Raw genomic sequence first — 21,488 nt, forward strand, 5'->3', positions numbered from 1 at the left:
TCACACTAGGAAAAACTGTAAAGGATGTGGAGTGGAGCGCTATACTACACAAAGTCCAGGCTTTGGAGGCAAAATATATTGTGACAAATACAAAATAGCTAAAATGTTCAATTTTTTTGCTCTGGTTGCAATTTTCTTTGCAACTGTGTCCCTGTTGGAAGACACTGAAGCTTTGCGCAGGTTGTAAATAGTGAGCGGCTCCATGCACCAGAGTACACGACACCATGTCTTCTAGACATAGCTCGCTGTCACTCCTCTGTATGTAAGGGATGGTTTAATGAGAGTCAGCGTACGGCAGGAGAATCCTAGTTTCCTGCTCTGTGACCAATGTATACCGCAGTGACAGATATGATGTCAGCTATCACAGTGACCTTCAGGAAGGGATTATACAGGATGCTGACATTGGCCTGACTATGGAGTGATACAGCGGGGTAGACTCAGCACATATGTGAAGGGTTAGATAGAAATGCTAATTTCAAGTTGACTTAATGTCAACATGTGAGGTCTCTCGTAGCTGTATATCTATTAACCACTTCTTGTGCAGAGCATTCCCCCAAAAAATATTGCCTACTGCTTATTTTCTACATTGGTAAACTTTATAAAGTCTCTTTCTCTTTTTCAATAGTACTGGTACATGTCATGTATCAGAGTTAAATTTGTCATTCTCTTGTTACAAGATTTCTTTACATGTCGGTCAGTCACGTGTGTTGAATCTTGAACCTTTGACTCCTAACATTTATTGTTATCAGCGGAGAACTGGCAGCATTCTCCATAGTTCCTTCTGCAGTTCCCAGCTTGGTTCTGACACATGGATAATTGTGAACAATCCCAAATTTGCTAAGGTTCTTCTAAATTTTTTGGAACCAATACCAGATCATTTAGGCTAAAAGGGGAACAAATTTACACAATTTTCAGCCAGAAATTGTCACTTTCTTTCCATTTTGGGCAGTCCCTAGGGAAGGGGTAACACAACCCTATTTACTAATTGAATATTTAGCAAGCAAATACATTTTTAAAGGGATTTTATTTTTTCTATAAGTTGATCCAGTTTGAAAAGTTTCTTGACAATCGGCTGATCACAAGGTGTCCTTATGTTTCAAGTGAAAGATCATACGTTTGTATATTCATGCCGCAAGTCAAAATTACACAGTACTTCACAAGTAACCCTAAATTCCCTAAAAAACAAAACTTTTCTCCTGCATAGAACAAGGCCAAAATATTATTAATGTTTTATAGCAATCTGCTAAAAGTTTATGTTTGAAAATTCACTTAAATTTGGCCAAAAAATAAAATTTGCATTCAATTTTTTTATGTGAATCAAATGAGTCCCAACTTGCATTACAACGCATTGTAATTATTTTCTGAACTCTCCTGACCACACATCAGATGGAGGTTGAACAAAGTCATCATATAATTCTATAGGGAGATTATAATTGGAGGAGGTTTTATGGTTTCAAAAGTTTTAAGGTTGTAAGTAGTCCATTGAGTTTAACATACAATATAACAGGTTGCAGAAGACAGTCTCATGTCACAGCTCATACACAATGCCAAGAATGAGTACAGCAACAAGACACAAGGTACTTATACTACATCAGTAAGTTCTCTCCTAGACAAAAGTATCAGAAGCACAAACTAATGGGCAATGTAGACGGTCATAGATGCAGGGGTCGACCAAGGTAAGTAAGTGGTCAACCAAGGTAACATAGTGCATAGATGAAGGACATATGATTCATACTTCCCACTGAAATCGGTAGACATGAAGCAGTGCCATCAGATAATAAAAGGCAGCTACACCAATTGTATCTTCTTTTTGAAGAAGCTGTCTTCATAGAAAACTTGGAATCAAAATGACATTTCTTCAATATGGAGATGAGGCGAAGCGGCTCTATTATTAACAAAAACAAAGGAACTGAGGCATTGAGGAACAGGAGCAGGTGTTCTGGATGGATGATCCAAAATGTGAAATAATTGGCTGCAACATAAGGCTATTTGTTCGCCGAAGGGCTGTAGAGCAATAAAATAATGAGAGTTTCAAGGCAAATGTGAAGCAAGGTACACGGTCCCCGCAAATTTGTGGCTGCATTTCAGCAAATTGAGTTGCGGATTTTGTCAGGATTAATGGTGTCATCGATGCTCATTAAAAACTGTCATAAATGTATATAAAAAGTCTTAAAATTCCAGATTTCTGACATGTAAAAAAATCATACCAAGCAGAATCATTTCAGAACCTTTTCTAACTTTAAAGGCAATCTGTCACCCCATTTTAGACCTATCTGCTGCCGGCACCGCTATCGGGAGCTTATCTATAGCATTCTGTAATGCTGTAGTGTAGATAAGCCCCAGATGAAACCTGAAAGATAAGAAAAACACGTTAGATTATACTCACCGGGGGGCAGAGTCGGGTGCGGTGAGTGTCGTGGTCCGGTCCGGTGCCTTCCATCTTCATACAATGATGTCCTCCTCCTTGCTTCTCCCTCGGCTCCTGTGCAGGCATACTTTATCTGCCCTGTTGAGAGCAGAGTAAAGTACTGCAGTGCACAGGCGCCAGGAGAGGTCAGAGAGGTCTGGCGCCTGAGCACTGCAGTAGTTTGCTCTGCCCTCAATAGGATAACATGTACAGATCCATTAAAAAAAACTGAAATAATTTTGAGGGGGTAAATAAAAATAAATTAAATTGTTTCTACGCTGCATAGTAATAGCACTTTGGATGCAGCAGAAATCCCATTTCACCCAAAGAGCCACCCCCTGTTGTATGTGCGGTGATACCGCATTTGTTTATTTAACACATGCAGAATCACAGCATTGTATCCATAGACTGGGCTATTTATCTTGCGGAGATGGAATGTGACAATGACCTTAACCCCTTTCTGATATATGATGTACTGTCCCGTCCATGTGCCCTGGGTGGCCTTAATGCCCATGGATGGGATAGTATGTCATACACAATCAGCGCGCTCTTCGGGGGAGCGCGGCTGATCGCAGCCGGGTGTCAGCTGATTCTCATAGCTGATACCCGGCATTAAGTGCCAGGAGTGGTCATGGACCGATCCCGGCACTATAACCCCGTCACACTGTGAACAAACATGATTGCAGCATTCCGGGAGCAGGCAGAGGGGCTGTGAGCTGTGACAGCCCCTTTCCCTTTGGATCGGAGACCCCGTGGCATGACGGGGGGGTCCCTATCACTCCCATGGTAACCCAATGTCCTCATGACGACATCCAAGTTACCAGAGCTCAGAGACTTACTGTCATGCGCAGTGCATGCCATATAAGCGATCAGACTGCACAAAATGAGTGTCACATAGTGGGACACAGTGTAAAAAGATAGAACGAAATAAAAAAATGGTAAAAATAATTATAAAAATATAAAAAATAATAAAAAATCAATATTTATTCCATAATTCTATCAATATTTGAATACAAAAAATCTAAACAATAAAAGTACACATATTTAGTATCACCACATAATGAACCGACCTATAAAACTGTCTCACTAGTTAACCCCTTTAGTGAACACCATTAAAAAAAAAAGGCAAAAAAATGCTTTATCATCATACCACCGAACAAAAAGTGGAATAACACGCGATCAAAAAGACGGATATAAATGTGGTACCGCTGAAAACATCTTGTCGCGCAAAGAGCAAGCCACCATATAGTTCCATCACCGTAAAACTAAAGAAGCTATAACTCTCAACTAAAGCGATGCAAAAATAATAATTTTTTACATAAAATAAGTTTTTATTGTATAAACGCGCCAAAACATAAAAAATGATATAAATGAGGTATCGCTGTCATCATACTGACCTGAAGAACAAAACCGCTTTATCAATTTTACCACACGCAGAAAGGTTTAAACGCCCCCCCAAAAGAAATTCATGATTTGCTTGTTTTTGTTCATTCTGCCTCCCAAAAATCAGAATAAAAAGCAATCAAAAAATGTCATGTGCCTGAAAATGGTACCAATAAAAACGTCAACTCGTCCCACAAGAAACAAGACCTCACATGACTCTGTGGACCAAAATATGGAAAAATTAAATCTCTCAAAATGTGGTGATGCAAAAACTATTTTTTGCAATAAAAAGCATCTTTTAGTGTGACAGATGCCAAACATAAAAACACACATTATAAAAACCCGCTATAAATAGTAAATCAAACCCCCCTTTATCACCCCTTTAGTTAGGGAAAAATAATAAAATAAAAAAATGTATTTATTTCCATTTTCCCATTAGGGTTAGGGTTAGGGATAGGGCTAGGGTTAGGGTTGGGGCTAAAGTTAGGGTTAGGTTTGGGGCTTAAAGGGAAGGTGCCGCAATTTTATATAATTTGCAAAAAAATAGTAAGTTACAAAACATGTTGTTTCAGCAAATGTTGTACTAACCAGGATTTATGGTTTGTTTGTAATAATGTTTTCATGTAGCCACTGGGCGCTGACATCTTGGTTTGCAGATCTGTGGAGGACTCATAGAGTCTGCAAACATGGCCGTCCCTGCACATAGGAAACTGCTGTTGGCTTCCGACCGCACATTGCAGCCTCAGTAGCAGAGAACTGGGCACTCCCCTGTGGGCTGCACCATTCACTGCTGTAGGTGTGGCTGGGCGCCATTTTACTGTAGCCCAGTGCTATCTGCTGAGCTCCACTTACCCTCTATCACAGGACCACTTGTGGCATAACAGGTCCTGTGTTGTGAGGAGAGGCTGAAGAAAAGGAGAAGGTGGTCAGCAGAGGAGAGGAGCGCTCACTGGAGCCGGAGGATGGAGAGTGGTGAGTGCGGGTGACTTTCTTCTATGCTCCTCTGTACTGCTTACTCCAGGCTCGGCCCTGTGCTTCCTGCTCCAGCGTCCTCCTGCTCTGTCTCCGCCTCCTCACACACAGCCCCAGTGATCTCCGGTAATCTGACACCTTTGCTTTTATGGCTGTCTGAGGAGGACAGTGACTTATACAGCCCATAGTCTTGTGTATAATTGGGGGGGGCTGGAAGTTTCACCAGTGTGGGCATATCTGTAATACTGTCTGCTGAGCTGTGTATCTAATCCTCTCCTGTGTGATACTGCCTGCTGAGCCGTGTATCTAATCCTATCCTGTGTGATACTGACTGCTGAGCCGTGTATCTCATCCTCTCCTGTGTGATACTGTCTGCTGAGCCGTGCATCTAATCCTCTTCTGTGTGATACTGCCTGCTGAGCTGTGTATCTAATCCTATCCTGTGTGATACTGCCTGCTGAGCCGTGTATCTAATCCTATTCTGTGTGATACTGACTGCTGAGCCGAGTATCTAATCCTCTCCTGTGTGATACTGCCTGCTGAACCGTGTATCTAACCCTATCCTGTGTGATACTGCCTGCTGAGCCGTGTATCTAATCCTCTCCTGTGTGATACTGACTGCTGAGCCGTGTATCTAATCCTCTCCTGTGTGATACTGACTGCTGAGCCGTGTATGTAATCCTATCCTGTGTGATACTGACTGTTGAGCCGTGTATCTAATCCTATCCTGTGTGATACTGTATTCTGAGCCGGGTATCTAATCCTTTCCTGTGTGATACTGTCTGCTGAGCCGTGTATCTAATCCTCTCCTGTGTGATACTGTCTGCTGAGCCGTGTATCTAATCCTCTCCTGTGTGATACTGTCTGCTGAGCTGTGTATCTAATCCTCTCCTGTGTGATACTGTATTCTGAGCCGGGTATCTAATCCTCTCCTGTGTGATACTTTCTGCTGAGCCGTGTATCTAATCCTCTCCTGTGTGATACTGACTGCTGAGCCGTGCATCTAATCCTATTCTGTGTGATACTGTCTGCTGAGCCATGTATCTAATCCTCTCCTGTGTGATACTGACTGCTGACCATGTGTCTAATCCTATTCTGTGTGATACTGACTGCTGAGCTGTGTATCTAATCCTATCCTGTGTGATACTGCCTGCTGAGCCGTGTATCTAATCCTATCCCGTGTGATACTGCTCTCCTGAAATACTCTGTGCTGCTGTCACCCTGCTCCCAGAATCCTTGCTGCCTGCCATCCTCGGTGACCGAAGACCCCATTCCTCTCCTCAGATCCCGTCCTGGCGATGTGTGAAACCGAGGGGACAGGGGCCTGATGTATGGTGGAAGGAGCAGGGCGACAGCAGCACAGAGTATTTCAGGAGAGCAGTGTGCTGGTCTGTGGGGGGCGCCCTGTTCGGTGCCAGGGATTGTACAAAGAGCCCTGTGTTTTATTCACATGGATGGACTGTCTGCTTGTCTGCTCCACAGAAATCCAGGAAACATGTCTGCTGATTGATGGCCTGTTCTGATCCAGACTTTACATGCAAAGACAGTCAGTAACTTTGCAAGCCCCATCAAAATGGCTGCTCACTGTGTCTATAGATGTCATAGGTTTTTGTGCCAGATTTCAGTAGCTGCTCCCCCTAGTGTTAACAAGTGGAAATGCCAAACTTTTTAAATTTATTTTTCATATTTTGCAAAATTAAAAACAAACGATAATATTTTTTAAGAAAATGTAAACATTAATTCTTTACATTTTTTCAATTGCTGAAAAAAAATTTTTTGGATGGCACCTTCCCTTTAAGCTAGAGATAGGGTTGGGGCTAAAGTTAGGGCTAAAGTTAGGATTAGGGTTAGGGTTGGAATAAGGGTTAGGAATGGGATTAGGGTTAGGGCTGTGTTAGGGTGAGATTTGTGGTTATGGTTAGGTTTGTGGTTAGGGCTGTGGTTGGGATTAGGGTTAGGGGTGTGTTGGGGTTAGGGTTGGAGTTAGAATTGGGGCTTTCCACTGTTTAGGCACATCAGGGGCTCTCCAAACACGACATGGCGTCCTATCTCAACTCCATCCAATTTTGCATTGAGCTCTGCCGTGTGCCCAAACAGTGGTTTACCTGCATTTATGGGATATCAGCGTGCTCAGGACAAATTGTACAACATCTTTTTGGGTCCAATGTCTCCTGTTACCCTTGATAAAATAAAACAAATTGGATCTGAAGTAAATTTTTTGTAAAAAATGTTAAATGTTTATTTTTTTAATGATTCCAAAAATTCCTGTGAAGCACCTGAAGGGTTACTAAACTTCTTGAATGTGGTTTTGAGCACCTTGAGGAGTGCAGTTTTTAGAATGGTGTCACTTTTGGGTATTTTCTATCATATAGACCCCTCAAAGTGATTTCAAATGTGATGTGGGCCATAAAAAAATGGTGTTGCAAAAATGAGAAATTGCTGGTCAACTTTTAACCCTTATAACTTCCTAACAAAAAAAATTGGTTCCAAAATTGTGCTGATGTAAAGAAGACATGTCGGAAATATTATTTATTAACTATTTTTGTGACATATTTCTCTGTTTTAAGGGCATGAAAATTCAAAGTTGGAAAATTGCAAAATTTTCAAAATTTTTTGCCAAATTTCTGTTTTTTTTTTTCACAATTAAACACAAGTCATATCAAAGAAAATTTACCACTATCATGAAGTACAATACATCAAAACAAAACAGTGTCAGAATCACTGGGATCCATAGAAGAGTTCCAGAGTTATTACCTCATAAAGGGACAGTGGTCAGAATTGTAAAAATTGGCCCGGTCATCTGGTCATTAACATGCAAACCACGCTTGGCAGTAAAGGGGTTACGCATACCTTCAAATAATCAAAATAATGGTTTCTCCTGAAGAAAATCAGAGTTTTGGAATGGCTCAGCCACCCAAAGTCAAGTCCAATTTAAAATCTGTGTATTGACCGAAAGAGGGCTCTGCACACAGGAGATGCCCTCACAATATGACAGATGATAAGCTACTGGAGGGAAGTATGGGCAAAGATTACCAATTTTAGATGTACCATGCTGATAGACTCCTACCCAAAAAGACTGAATGTGGTCATAAATTCAAAAACATTTTAAAAATAAAAAAACATTAAAAACATAAAAAAATTTTTAAAAGCAACAAAGTATTGTTTAATAGTGTGCATATTTATCGCACTTTATTATTATTATTGATTTCTTTTCTTTTTCCATCTGAAAATGTTGCAGTTTAATTTTCAATGTAATTGTACAGATCATGGGCAACATTCAAGGTGGAAAAAGTTATGAAATGTTTTTATCTTGGTATTATATTTTTTACTTGACAAAAATCTGGCCTTTTTACAGGGATGTGTCGACTTTTTTTTTATCAACTTAGTAGCTGATCACTGAGTCCCAAATAAATCTGGTTAGTACGGAAGTAGAGAAACTGGCCACTGGAGGAATTTGGTACATTAGAGCACTTGCAAGACCGTGCCAAAACTGATGGTACACCTAAGCATCAAGGAGAAAAAATAAGTCAAATGAGAAAGCTGTACCCCAGACAGCGAAACGCGCATTGGGGCTCTTTTCTTCCTTAGGGGTCACCCCCTTTCCTTCTGGCATTTAATCAGTAAGCCTGGCTTTTCTACTGATGTGACTTTCTTATGTACTATTACTATTTTTGCGATCAGGCTTTGCCTGTAGACCATTTACTGGATTATGCCTTTTTTCAATGCTTTCATACAGTAATGGAAGGGTGACCCTTTACCCATAGCGTCACCATCTTGTACCTTAATCATATTTTGTTTGGTATTGTCTTGTGCTAATTCTATGATATTTAATAAAATTTTGATACTTTTTTATAATAAGCACTCGTAGCTTATTTCTTCTCCTTGTTGCTTAGATATATCTTTAAGTGAGTGCAGTATACTGGGGGAGTGTTTTTTGCCACGTGGCATATCACCCCCTAGTGGTGATATGATGAGACTGGATTGGTGTTTACTGATGGTACACCTGTATAGTCACATGACCAAGGAAATACTGGCAAGGACAGCCCTAGATGAGACCCTGTGTAATTATAGATAATAATATTCTTAATTATGTACTTGGCAATTGGCTTCTTGTCCACAAGTCAACACATACAAGATGGTTATAACATTTGACTCTCATTGTCCTCCCGCTTTTCGCTTTGGGTAAAATGTCTTGCTTAGTTTTGCTCACACAACGGATTTCAGAGATGACATTGACATAGCTTGACAGGGTAAATAATTGTGAGCAGAGACATTCCGCTGTGGAGCTGCGAGGATCTCCTCATGAACATGCTCACATTATATGAATAGGATCCCTCAGGAGAAGATTTAACAGGTTGAAATTAATTAGTTATGGGAAATGATATATTACAATAGGACTAAAGGGGTTTAAAAAGATGACATCACAACCCCCGAAGCAGCAATTAGATGTGAGATAGTGGAATGTTTACAAATAAAGAATATTTTCACTTTTTTTTCTATTACAGGAAAAGAGCAAGAAGGATGAAAGTGACAAAAGTTAATGATGATAAATTATCATCGCGCTATACCAAAATATAGATAAAATTATACAATATCGGAGATCAATCCATCTATCTATATATATATCTATCATCCATCTATTTATATTTCAATCTATATTGTGTTCCATATAATATCTAGTTACAATATATATATTTATACTGTATATATACATTTTAAACTAGTTTGACCGAATGATAAAAATAGACCCCAATTGCTCCGTTATGGTCCTCCATATCAATGACCAATGTCTCCTTACACTTCTTGATATACAGAGAAATGTAACCCACATCAAGGAAAAAAGAAAAAGTTATTTTTAACCCCGTCACCAACAGGCAATTTTTTGTTTTCGTTTTTTCTCCCCTTCTTCCAAGAGCCACAACTTTTTTTTATTTTTACGTCCATATAGCCATATGACTGCTTCTTTTTTTGCGGGATGAGTTGTACTTTTGAATGACAGTATTGATTTTACCGTAAAGTGTACTGGAAATTCCAAGTGTGGTGAAATTGTAAAAAAAAAAGTACAATTCCACAATTTTTTTTGTTTTTTTATTTACGATATTCATTATATGGTAAAACTGACCTGCCATTATGAGTCTTCAGGTCATTATGAGTTTGCAGATAAATATGCATAGGTTCTTTTTTATTTAAGTGGTGAAAAACAAATCCGAAAATTGCAAGAAAAAAAAATTGCCTATGTCATCATTTTCCGAGACCTGTAGCATCTCCATTTTTCAAGATCTTGGGCTGGGTGAGGGCTTATTTTTTGCACCTAAAGAATACATTTTTATTTATACCAATTTAATGTCTATACGATGTTTTGCTTGTTATTGCATTTTACTTCAATTTTTAGGCAGCAAAAAAAAAAGCATTATTCTGGGGGTTTGATTTTTTTTTCTACTTAGACTGATTATTTTACTTCATATTTTGATAGATCCGACATTTCTGAATGCAGCAATACCAAATATATATGTTTATTATTTTTGTGTAATTACTTTATTTTGAATGAATCAAAAGAGGGTGGTTTGATCTTTTGTGTTTTAATTATTTAAATATTTTGAAAAACTTTTTTTCCCTACTTTTTACTGACTTGAATAGTCCATTTAGGAGATTTGAAGCTGCGATCATCTGGTTACCTGTGGCACACATATAAGGGCTTCAACATCACTGCTATGAGTAGCAGAAATCATGATCTCCTATAAATGGCGGCTACGGGCCGGCGTTCATAGAGGTTTACAAAGATAGGCACAGGCTTTTTCTGCAGACTTCCAGCTATCATGACAAGCCATCAGCGACCTGCGATCATGTGACAGGGGGCCGATGGGCAGGTCTTGTGAAGTGCTTCCTGCCAGCGCTTGTTAAATGCCCTGGTCAGAGATTGGTAGCGACATTTAACTTGGTAACAACCTCAGGTGGATCGCAGGCTGTTAGAGGCAGGTGGATCGCAGGCTGTTAGAGGCACATGATAGTTAATCAGATCAGCTGTCATGGGCAGGGAAAGATGCGGTTCAGCGCTGGAACCCGCATGAAAGGCAGTGACACAACCGATGACGTACTTATAAAATTATCGGTCATGAAGGGGTTAATGCACGTCGCCAATTTTGACCATTTTCAGATAGATGTGAATTCTTGGAATAAGTTTTATTTACAAGTTATTTTACCTTTTAGAGTAAGAGAACTAAGAAGGATGTGAAATGACTGCGATGTATAATATGATATTGACACAGATATAATGTCTACAGATTATAAACATTGTGATAAGAGTGAAAAAAAAATTTGCAATAAAAATAAATTAAAAAGAAGAATAAATTAGTCTGCCAACAATCCTTGCAAGTTACTGACTGTATGTTCGTCCTCCAGTATATACTAGAATTGTCCTCATATATTAAGAAGTAAAGTTGTTATTTTTCCCTCTTTAATAAATGATGCCACAGACATAAAACTGTCGCCGCTATTCCCACAAGACTTATTTGTGATGACTTGATGGAGATGAAGCAGTAAGGGTCAGAGAAGTTCTAAATTACTTTCTCTAACTAGAGCATAAAAACATATGGTCAATCACTACAAGGGAAGAAAATCGATAGAATTAAATAAGCAGCTGGTTTATTCTACAAGTTCACTAACACAAAGGAAAAGAAAAAGAGAAAAGTGCCGAGTCTGGAGCTTTGTCTGCTCCTTGGTATTATATAGGGGAAAAGCAAATAATATGCCCCAGATACTCAGGAAAACCTTAAAACTGCTTAAAGGGAACCTGTCAGCCGGATTGTGCTCAGTAAACTACAGACAGTGTCAGGTTGACGCCATTATACTTTTTACTGATTACAATGATACCTCGTGATGAAATGTGTCTTGTGGTTGGTGTTTAATCTTTAGTTGTAGTTTTCAGTTAATGATATGCTCGTGCTCCAGGGTGGCCTGTAGGAGAGGCTGTGGGTGGGGCTTTATGTGGTGCTCTGCTTAGATACTCATCTGTATAGCTTATGACAGGTCACCGATCCCTCAGTATAATGAAAACCTGGCACTCAACTTAAATGCTTAAATGGAACAGTTTATTTGTAGTACCAAACAAAACGTTTCGGTCAGTGCAGACCTTCATCAGTTACGTGCTCAAAGATTGTCTGTACTTAGAGTGGAGGGCACTTGTCAAGGACAAGCTGTGGAACACAGCATCCAGGAGGACCAGGCTTGTGCTTTCCCTGCCAGACAGATAAGACTTAACTGCGCTCCAGCAGCACACTGACATTTGGATTTACAGGGACATACAAAAAGCGTCCTCCAATCTAAGTACAGACAATCTTTGAGTACGTAACTCAAAGGTTTTCATTACGCTATATATGGTTTGGGAACCTACCTCGGCACCACCACAGTTGTGCACACAGTGTTTTTTCCTAGACTGATCCCTCAGTGACCCGCCCCCTATTTTACATACTATATATCTTGTTTGAAAAAAAATTACATTCATCATGCATGAATGAATGAATGAATAAATACAAATAATACTCACTTAGCCCCGACTCTCATGAGTCCAGCCATACAGCCCCTTTACACTTCATTCTGGTCTTCAGACAACTGTTCTGGCCTGTTCTGCCTCATCTGATCATGTGCATGCCAAGCTCTCAAAGCCTCATGAGGTCGGCAAATTATGTAATGTCATGCTCATATCACTTAATATGTCATGCCATGACATTGAGATTGGGACGAAATCAGAAAAATGTGCTGCCTACTAATTTGCTGGCTTAGTACGAAGAGAATTACTCAAAATTGAGATTCATTCAAGTCCATGAATTTTAGAAAATTCAAATTCACAATTAATTCATCAGATCAACTTTCTTTAAATATAAAAATCACTTTAAAAATGCAATCACACATCTGCATGTCACGATCAATGATGGAAGGACTGGTCATGGGTCTCCAGACCCAATTTCAATAGTGGTATGCAACAAAAGTGAAATTTTATTTGCAATCATATTAGTCCAGAATAATATACTGACATTTTGGTCCAACCTTGACTTTTATTAGAATGGAGCGGATTGTACTGGGTAGGTAGATGACAGGTATAGTAAGAGCTAGAGGAAGTGCGATTAGTGTTGCTGAGAGAAGTAAGCCCTCCTGCTCCTAGTCACACTTCCTAACACCCGTCATCTAGCTTCCCAGCACAATTTGCACCAATCTGATGAAGGTCCTGGTTGGATACAAACATCAGCATATTGTTCTCGACTAATTGAATTGTAAATAAAATTTCACTCTTGTTGCATACCACTATTGAGTGCCAAATTCTACTTATACCTATATTGTCTTTCACGGATTGGAATAATACCCAGGCAACTCTTCACAGCTCCAGAATGCTATAAAATACTAGTTACCAATGTCAATAACCTCATAGTCATGTAGAAACAAGGAAGAAAAAAAACGAAATTACGGTCATATGAATGCGATAAAATATAAAATTTATTAGAAAACTCATCAAGATATATACATTGGGTATGCAAGAAAAGCTGAAAGGAGGCTATTAGGGTTGGCAGATTGCACTAAATTAAAATAAATTATAAAGTGCAAACGCAACCTGGGTTCCACAGTGCAGAGGTGTAACACTGCTGCTAGAGAGTAATGACGGAACTTAAACAGCGAGCGATTGCTTGAACAAACTGTGTTTAAACCCACACCGTGTGAACGAAACACTGAGTACCCAGCTCCATTACTTCACTGAGCGGTACTGAACAACAGAGCCCTTAGAGCAATACCCAGTTAAACATCACAGGGATAAAGCAAATATGATGCTAGGTGTGGGACCTTATCGCTCTCCGAGGGAAGTCTAGGCTAGTGGTTGGACTTAATCTGTAACTCAGCTGTGCTAACTGCACACATGATGGAAACAAATGCTAAGCCAAGCGGGGGTTTCCCACCCTACACTGCCTGCCTAGACACAGCCACTGGTATAAGAGCGACACACACGTGCAAACAGAGTGGTAGCATATCCACTTATACACACCATCACAAAATGATACTAGCGCACCCGCAGGTGTCGCTGGGAGCCTTTTATACCAAAAGCTCCACCCCAAACACTCACACTGACATCGCCCAAGGGCCAATCCGGAGCTGCCACCTCACCAGAGCAGCTAATGTCCGAGCACCATTGCGAAGGTGCCACATCACGAACATGCTCAGTAAGATGATTTCTGAACTTAGACTCCAGAGTGTCAGGCTGCACCTGATTATTACTGGTTACTAAGGACTTGGTTGGAGAGCCAGCAGTAACCAACTGCATAGCACAGGCCTGAGCAAGACTCTGGGACTGATGTCTATACTGAGCAGCACCCGCAGCGGCCTGACAAGGCTTTGGATCTATCCAGTGCAGTGGAAGAATCCCGACACCTAATAAGGCACATATCACATAAAAAAGTTGTAGAGTATAAAAGTAAGGAAGGGGAGCTGCTGATGGATGGTATGCATGTATGTGTAATCAAGGTAGTATACTGTAAATACCTATTGTCTTGGCATTAATGTAAAGTGCAATTGGGCAATAAATGTATATATACAAATGGATCACCAACATGAATCAAGGCATGGGGTATGTTGATCTTAGTACAATAAAGTGCAAATACAAATAAATCCTGGTATGTTAATCCATGGGGTATGTTAATCCCAATACAATAGAATCATTCATATGCAACTAAATTATGGTCACTAATTCTGTATGGTTAATCTAATATTGGTGTCAACATGAAACAATGAATTATATAGTGTGCCCAGGTATGTTCTGGGAGAATATGTATACCTGGACTGGTGTGAGCTGCAGCATCCACACCAATACTTTCTGGAGTACCTTCATCAAGGGGTGGATTCATCTAGAATGTCTATACCCCATCATATCCCATGGATTAACATACCAGGATTTATTTGCATATGCACTTTACTGTACTAAGATCATAATAATACAGTCCAGGGCAGTGGGAGATGGATGACTGGCGATGCATGCACACATTGGAGTTCCAGGGAGCATGTCACCCCCCGTGTGTCATGACTCGCAAAACGCACGTCAGAGTGAGTGTATAGTGTAGATACACAATAGCATAGTGTGTACATTTATGTGTATGTTCTTTTAAGTCTTTGATCTTTCTTTAATCATAGGCATATAGTCATATGTAGATGTGTAAAACCGGCCTTAAAAAGGAATTTATTATAATTTTTATGCTTTGACAATTATCCATTTTTTTTTTTGCATTTCCCAGCTATTAAATTTGATAAATATCTTATGTTTATATGCTCTTTTTTAATTTCCCATTTTAACAGTCTTTTTTCTTACAATTTAAAAATTATACTGTTCCTTATACTTTCTGTTTATAGAAAAAGTTAAAATCTAGCAATTTTGAAGCTTTAGATATTCAGGAAATGTCAAAAATAGGAGAGTAGAATCTTTACAAGTAGTGAAGAGTTAAAAAATAAACATAGTTATACATGGCCTTTAGATGAGTACATTTGGACCTTGGAGCAGAATATCTCAACAATATCATAAGTGATACACAATGGAATATGTGCTGGAGGCAGGAGTCGGAACTGCCGAGAACTTGAGTCTAGTATTTTATAAATCACTATAAAATGTCCTGCTCCCGCCTGGAGAAGATGATAAAACAGGAAGAGATCACACAACGTTACACATATTTTAGATGTCAATATGAAAGCAAAGGGAGACTGTCAGCAGAATACATGTGTTTTATTAAAACTTTGCTACCTTTTCCGTAACTGATTAATCATAATTCCTGATGTTTCTCTAAATAAGAACATATCAAGTTAACAATCATCTTTTAAATGGAAAACTTCTCTTAAAAAAGTTTCACTGCATTATTTTTTTAAGGTATTTTTTCTCTCCTATCAAAAATAGGTCTCGGTAAAAGCAAACTGCTCAGATCCTAAAAGAAAGTGCTCAGATAATTAAAAAAATAATCCAAATCCTTATTAGGATTCTATATTGTATGGAGATTGAATCAAATGAGCAATCGGAGTGGGATTTTCTTAAATATTAACCCCTTAATCCCGCCGAGGTATTTTCGTTTTTGCATTTTAGTTTTTCGTTCCTCTTCTTCCCAGAGCCATAACTTTTTTATTTTTCCATCAACATGGCCATGTGAGGGCTTGTTTTTTGTGGGACGAGTTTTACTTTTGAACAACACCATTGGTTTTAGCATGTCATGTACTCGAAAATGGGAAAAAAATTCCAAGTACGGTGAAATTGCAAAAAAAGTGCAATCCCACACTTGTTTTTTTGTTTGACTATTTTACTAGATTCAATAAATGCTAAATCTGACCTGCCATTATGATTTTCCAGGTCATTACGAGTTTATAGACATCAAACATGTCTAGGTTCCTTTTGATCTAAGTGGTGAAAAAAGATTCCAAACTCTGTAAAAAAAAAAAAATGTGCCATTTTCTGATACCCGTAGCATCTCCACTTTTTGTGATCTCAGATTCGATGAGGGCTTATTTTTTGCATGCTGAGCTGATGTTCTTAATTATACTCTTTTAGTGTAGACACAATCTTTTGATCGCCCATTATTGAATTTTAATGTAATGTCACGGCGACCAAAAAAATGTAATCGCCATTTAGCGATCAGGTTAATCCTTTTATTGATAGATCGGGCGATTCTGAATGCAGCGATATCTAATATGTTTATATTTAACTTTTTTATTGTTTTATTTTAAATGGGGGTAAATGGGGTGTTTTGAACTTTTATTTTTTTATATTTTTGTAAATTTTAAAAACCTGGGCTTCCCAGCGCAACTGCCAAACGTTCATGTTAAATGCACTGAACGGATTAACAGCCACAGGTGGATCGCAATTCCACCCGTGGCTGTTCCGGGCACTTGTCAGCTGTTCAAAACAGCTGACATGTGACAGGAATGATGTGGGCTCACCGCCGAAGTCCATATCAAAGGGAGGGTGTCCGACATTACTCCCAATGTCGGAAAGGGGTTAAATAATTGTAATAATCTTTATGTATAATTATTTTCATATGTAAAGAAGATAGATAGATAGATAGATAGATAGATAAATAGAAAAAACAGACAGCAGCACAAGCTTGAGAACATTTTGGGTGCAATACTTCCTGAGTATTGCGGCTGTCCAACGCAAAATGTAAATGGGAAAAAATCAGGCAGCACTCCAGATCAAGGAGAAATTGTGGACTTTAATCCAGCTCCAAGTGGTGCAACGTTTCGACCTCACAGCAAGGGCTTTGTCAAGTCAGATGATAGATAGATAGATAGATAGATAGATTGATAAATAGATAGATGGCATAGATAATTGATAGATAACACCATCCTCTCCTAAAAGTACATGTTAATTCTAATTTAAGTTGTATTTCATTTTTTGCCATCATATAACAAATTATTGTAATAAATCATATATAAATTGTAGAAGAGACTATAATAACTAAATGTCACCCAAAAGCACTACAAATAAAAGACTGACTTTAAGAATTGTGGATGATTCATCTTTTAATAGCCTAATGGATTATTAAACATAATCGTCCCTTTTCCATATTCTCTCACCTTGACTTCTGTTTAACTGCTTGTTTAGCAACAATGCAAAAATCATAGACTAGATATAAAGCTGCTGATATTCGAGGGGCAAAATATATTCCTAAAAATTAAATTTTAGTTAAAGAGAGGAATAATAATTATGGGAATAAACTAAAATTTGAATGCAGAGGTGACTCTCAATGTGCAGAAAAGTGATACATAATATTTCCCTTAAGTGAACATATAAGATAAGTGAGTAATGATATTAGAGAGGCTACCGTATTTGCTTTATTTCACAAAAACAGCGCCAGTCTTTTTCCCACACGCTTTCTCTGATATCATAGCTCAGCACAATTTACTGTAAAAGGTCTAATTTGTAGTATCAGACATTGACTACTGAGAAACAGGTGCTGTTCTGAGAATGAAAAGTAGACCCTTCTACTTGTATCCTAAAGGATGAGATTAAAAAAAAATATGGTAACACAAACCTTGGCTTTCTTGAAAAACAACCAAGGAACGGCTGATTCTACACCTGTAATCTTCAAAGCCAATAGAGATTCATGATTGATTTGTATCATTAAGTTCCATTGACTTGTATACCTAGAGTATGGATTTATTGTTTTTTCATTTAAGAAACAATAATTTACTTGTGAGTCAAAAAAATGCTGCAAACAGAAAATGCCAAAATCACACACCCCTGATTAGTTGAGGTCAGATTATTAATAAATACTGTGTTTAATTTTCGTACAGGTAAAATTTATTAAATTTGGACTAGTTTAAAAATCTTTCCATCAGACTCATGGTCATTAATGTGAGCAGTAGCGCAAGCTTTGATACAGAAACAGAAGTGCTTCAGCTTTCTGGTAATAGCTTTATTGCCTTCAGCGCTGAATTCACAGCTACTCTGCTCAGTAGTGCTGTAAAATGTTGTCAATGCTGCTCTTGCTTTTGGATATCAAGTACACAGAGGCAAGAGAGGAGGAATTCCTCTTTTGCTGTCTATGGGAGACATCATAACAGATAAAATCAACCCACAAGCTCAGAGACAACTGAAAATTAGATAGATTTTGTAGAGAGGAATATTCGTGAAAAATGCAGGATTAATATATATATATATATATATATATACAGTATATATATATATATATATTTATATATATATATATACTGTACAGCTCTGGCAAAAATTAAGAGACCACTGCACAGCTTTATAAAAATCAGCTTCTCTCCATGTCTGACAGCCATTCCATTCTTGTGTCAGTTGAATTCCAGCCAGAGTACACCCCATTCTACTTACTGTGCTTCTGATTAGGTGATCACCTGAACCAAATCTTTTTTAATGAAGGAAAGTATAAAAAACCCTGCTGTGGAGTTCACAATCCTCTTGCAATAGGTCAAGCTGGATGGCAAAACAAGTGCTAGTAATACCCCAAAAGTAATAGGAATGAAAAAATAGCTTTTAACTAGAGTTGAGCGAAACAGGTCGGTCAGATTCAAAAGTTGCCGACTTTCGCCAAAGTCGGGTTTCATGAAACGAAACCTGACCACAGTGTGAAGTTGGCCATGCGGTCGGCGACCCAAGCGCCAAAGTCGGGTTTCGCCGAATGCTTGCACGTGACTTTTTTCAGCCAATGAGAGAAGCAGAGCGTAGCATAGCGGGAGCGTAGCTGGAGTGTGAGTTGGAGAGAGAGAGGGAGAGGGAGAGAGAGGGAGAGGGAGGGAGAGGGAGAGAGAGAAGAGAGAGATTTCGCCGCCTCTAGGGTTAAATTTCATGCCAGGTGTGTTTACAGTCCTCCACTCACTGACGACTTTTCTCCCCATTGACTTGCATTGGGTTTCGTGTTTCATGACTTTTCCTGACTTTTCCCTATAGTCGGCCGATTTCGTTCAACTCGACTTTTGAGAAAGTCGGGTTTCATGAAACCCTTGACTTGACAAAGACGGGTCACCGTTGAAATGTTGCCATCTGAGGATCAGTAAAGTATCCACTTTTTTCACATTTAATTTGAGTGCTGCCTATTTTTTTTCCTTTTGTCATTTTGGCTGTTTGGACACTGCTGAATAGGTTTTGCACCTGCTGTATTATTTTGGTAGTGCTGCCCTTTTTTCTTGATATATATATATACACTCACTGGCCACTTTATTAGGTACACCTGTCCAACTGTGTGTTAAGACTTAATTTCTAATCAGCCAATCACATGGCGGCAACTCAGTGCATTTAGGCATGTAGACATGGTCAAGACAATCTCCTGCAGTTCAAACCGAGCATCAGTATGGGGAAGAAAGGTGATTTGAGTGCCTTTGAACGTGGCATGATTGTTGGTGCCAGAAGGGCTGGTCTGAGAATTTCAGAAACTGCTGATCTACTGGGATTTTCACGCACAACCATCTCTAGGGTTTACAGAGAATGGTCCGAAAAAGAAAAAAAATCCAGTGAGCGGCAGTTCTGTGGCCGGAAATGCCATGTTGATGCCAGAGGTCAGAGGAGAATGGGCAGACTGGTTCGAGCTGATAGAAAGGCAACAGTGACTCAAATTGCCACCCGTTACAACCAAGGTAGGCAGAAGAGCATCTCTGAACGCACAGTGCGTCGAACTTTGAGGCAGATGGGCTACAGCAGCAGAAGACCACACTGGGTACCACTCCTCTCAGCTAAGAACAGGAAACTGAGGCTACAATTTGCACAAGCTCATCGAAATTGGACAGTAGAAGATTGGAAAAACGTTGCCTGGTCTGATGAGTCTCGATTTCTGCTGCGACATTCGGATGGTAGGGTCAGAATTTGGCGTAAACAACATGAAAGCATGGATCCATCCTGCCTTGTATCAACGGTTCAGGCTGGTGGTGGTGGTGTCATGGTGTGGGGAATTTTTTCTGGGCACTCATTGGGCCCCTTGGTACCAATTGAGCATCGTTGCAACGCCACAGCCTACCTGAGTATTGTTGCTGACCATGTCCATCCCTTTATGACCACAATGTACCCAACATCTGATGGCTACTTTCAGCAGGATAATGCGCCATGTCATAAAGCTCGAATCATCTCAGATTGGTTTCTTGAACATGACAATGAGTTTACTGTACTCAAATGGCCTCCTCAGTCACCAGATCTCAATCCAATAGAGCATCTTTGGGATGTGGTGGAACGGGAGATTCGCATCAGGGATGTGCAGCCGACAAATCTGCACCAACTGTGTGATGCCATCATGTCAATATGGTCCAAAATCTCTGAGGAATGCTTCCAGCACCTTGCTGAATCTCTGCCACGAAGAATTGAGGCAGTTCTGAAGGCAAAAGGGGGTCCAACCCCTTACTAGCATGGTGTACCTAATAAAGTGGCCAGTGAGTGTATATACAGTACAGACCAAAGGATTGGACACACCTTCTCATTCAAAGAGTTTTCTTTATTTTCATGACTATGAAAATTGTAGATTCACTCTGAAGGCATCAAAACTATGAATTAACATATGTGGAATTATATAATTAACAAAAAAGTGTGAAGCAACGGAAAATATGTCTTATATTCTAGGTTCTTCAAAGTAGCCACCTTTTGCTTTGATTACTGCTTTGCACACTCTGGGCATTCTCTTGATGAGCTTCAAGAGGTAGTCACCGGAAATGGTCTTCAAACAGTCTTCAAGGAGTTCCCAGAGATGCTTAGCACTTGTTAGCCCTTTTGCCTTCACTCTGCGGTCCAGCTCACCCCAGACCATCTCGATTGGGTTAAGGTCTGGTGACTGTGGAGGCCAGGTCATCTGGCATAGCACCCCATCATTCTCCTTCTTGGTCAAATAGCCCTTACACAGCCTGAAGGTGTGTTTGGGGTCATTGTCCTGTTGAAAAATAAATGATGGTCCAACTAAACGCAAACCAGATGGAATAGCATGCCGCTGCAAGATGCTGTGGTAGCTATGCTGGTTCAGTATGCTTTCAATTTTGAATAAATCCCCAACAGTGTCACCAGCAAAGCACCCCCACACCATCACACCTCCTCCTCCAAGCTTCACGGTGGGAACCAGGCATGTAGAGTCCATCCGTTCACCTTTTCTGCGTCGCACAAAGACACGGTGGTTGGAACCAAAGATCTCAAATTTGGACTCATCAGACCAAAGCACAGATTTCCACTGGTCTAATGTCCATTCCTTGTGTTCTTTAGCCCAAACAAGTCTCTTCT

At 39.5% G+C, this 21,488-nt stretch overlaps 1 protein-coding gene across 1 annotated transcript in view; it reads right to left on the minus strand.

Moving 5' to 3' along the window:
* The window catches only part of LRP1B (LDL receptor related protein 1B), a 1,871,059-nt gene that overhangs the window by 1,606,503 nt on the left and 243,068 nt on the right, over positions 1–21,488 (minus strand). The window lies entirely within an intron of this gene.

Source organism: Dendrobates tinctorius, unplaced genomic scaffold (genome assembly GCF_039654945.1).
Source record: "Dendrobates tinctorius isolate UK_male_01 unplaced genomic scaffold, ASM3965494v1 ptg000143l, whole genome shotgun sequence".
Lineage (NCBI taxonomy): Eukaryota > Metazoa > Chordata > Amphibia > Anura > Dendrobatidae > Dendrobates > Dendrobates tinctorius.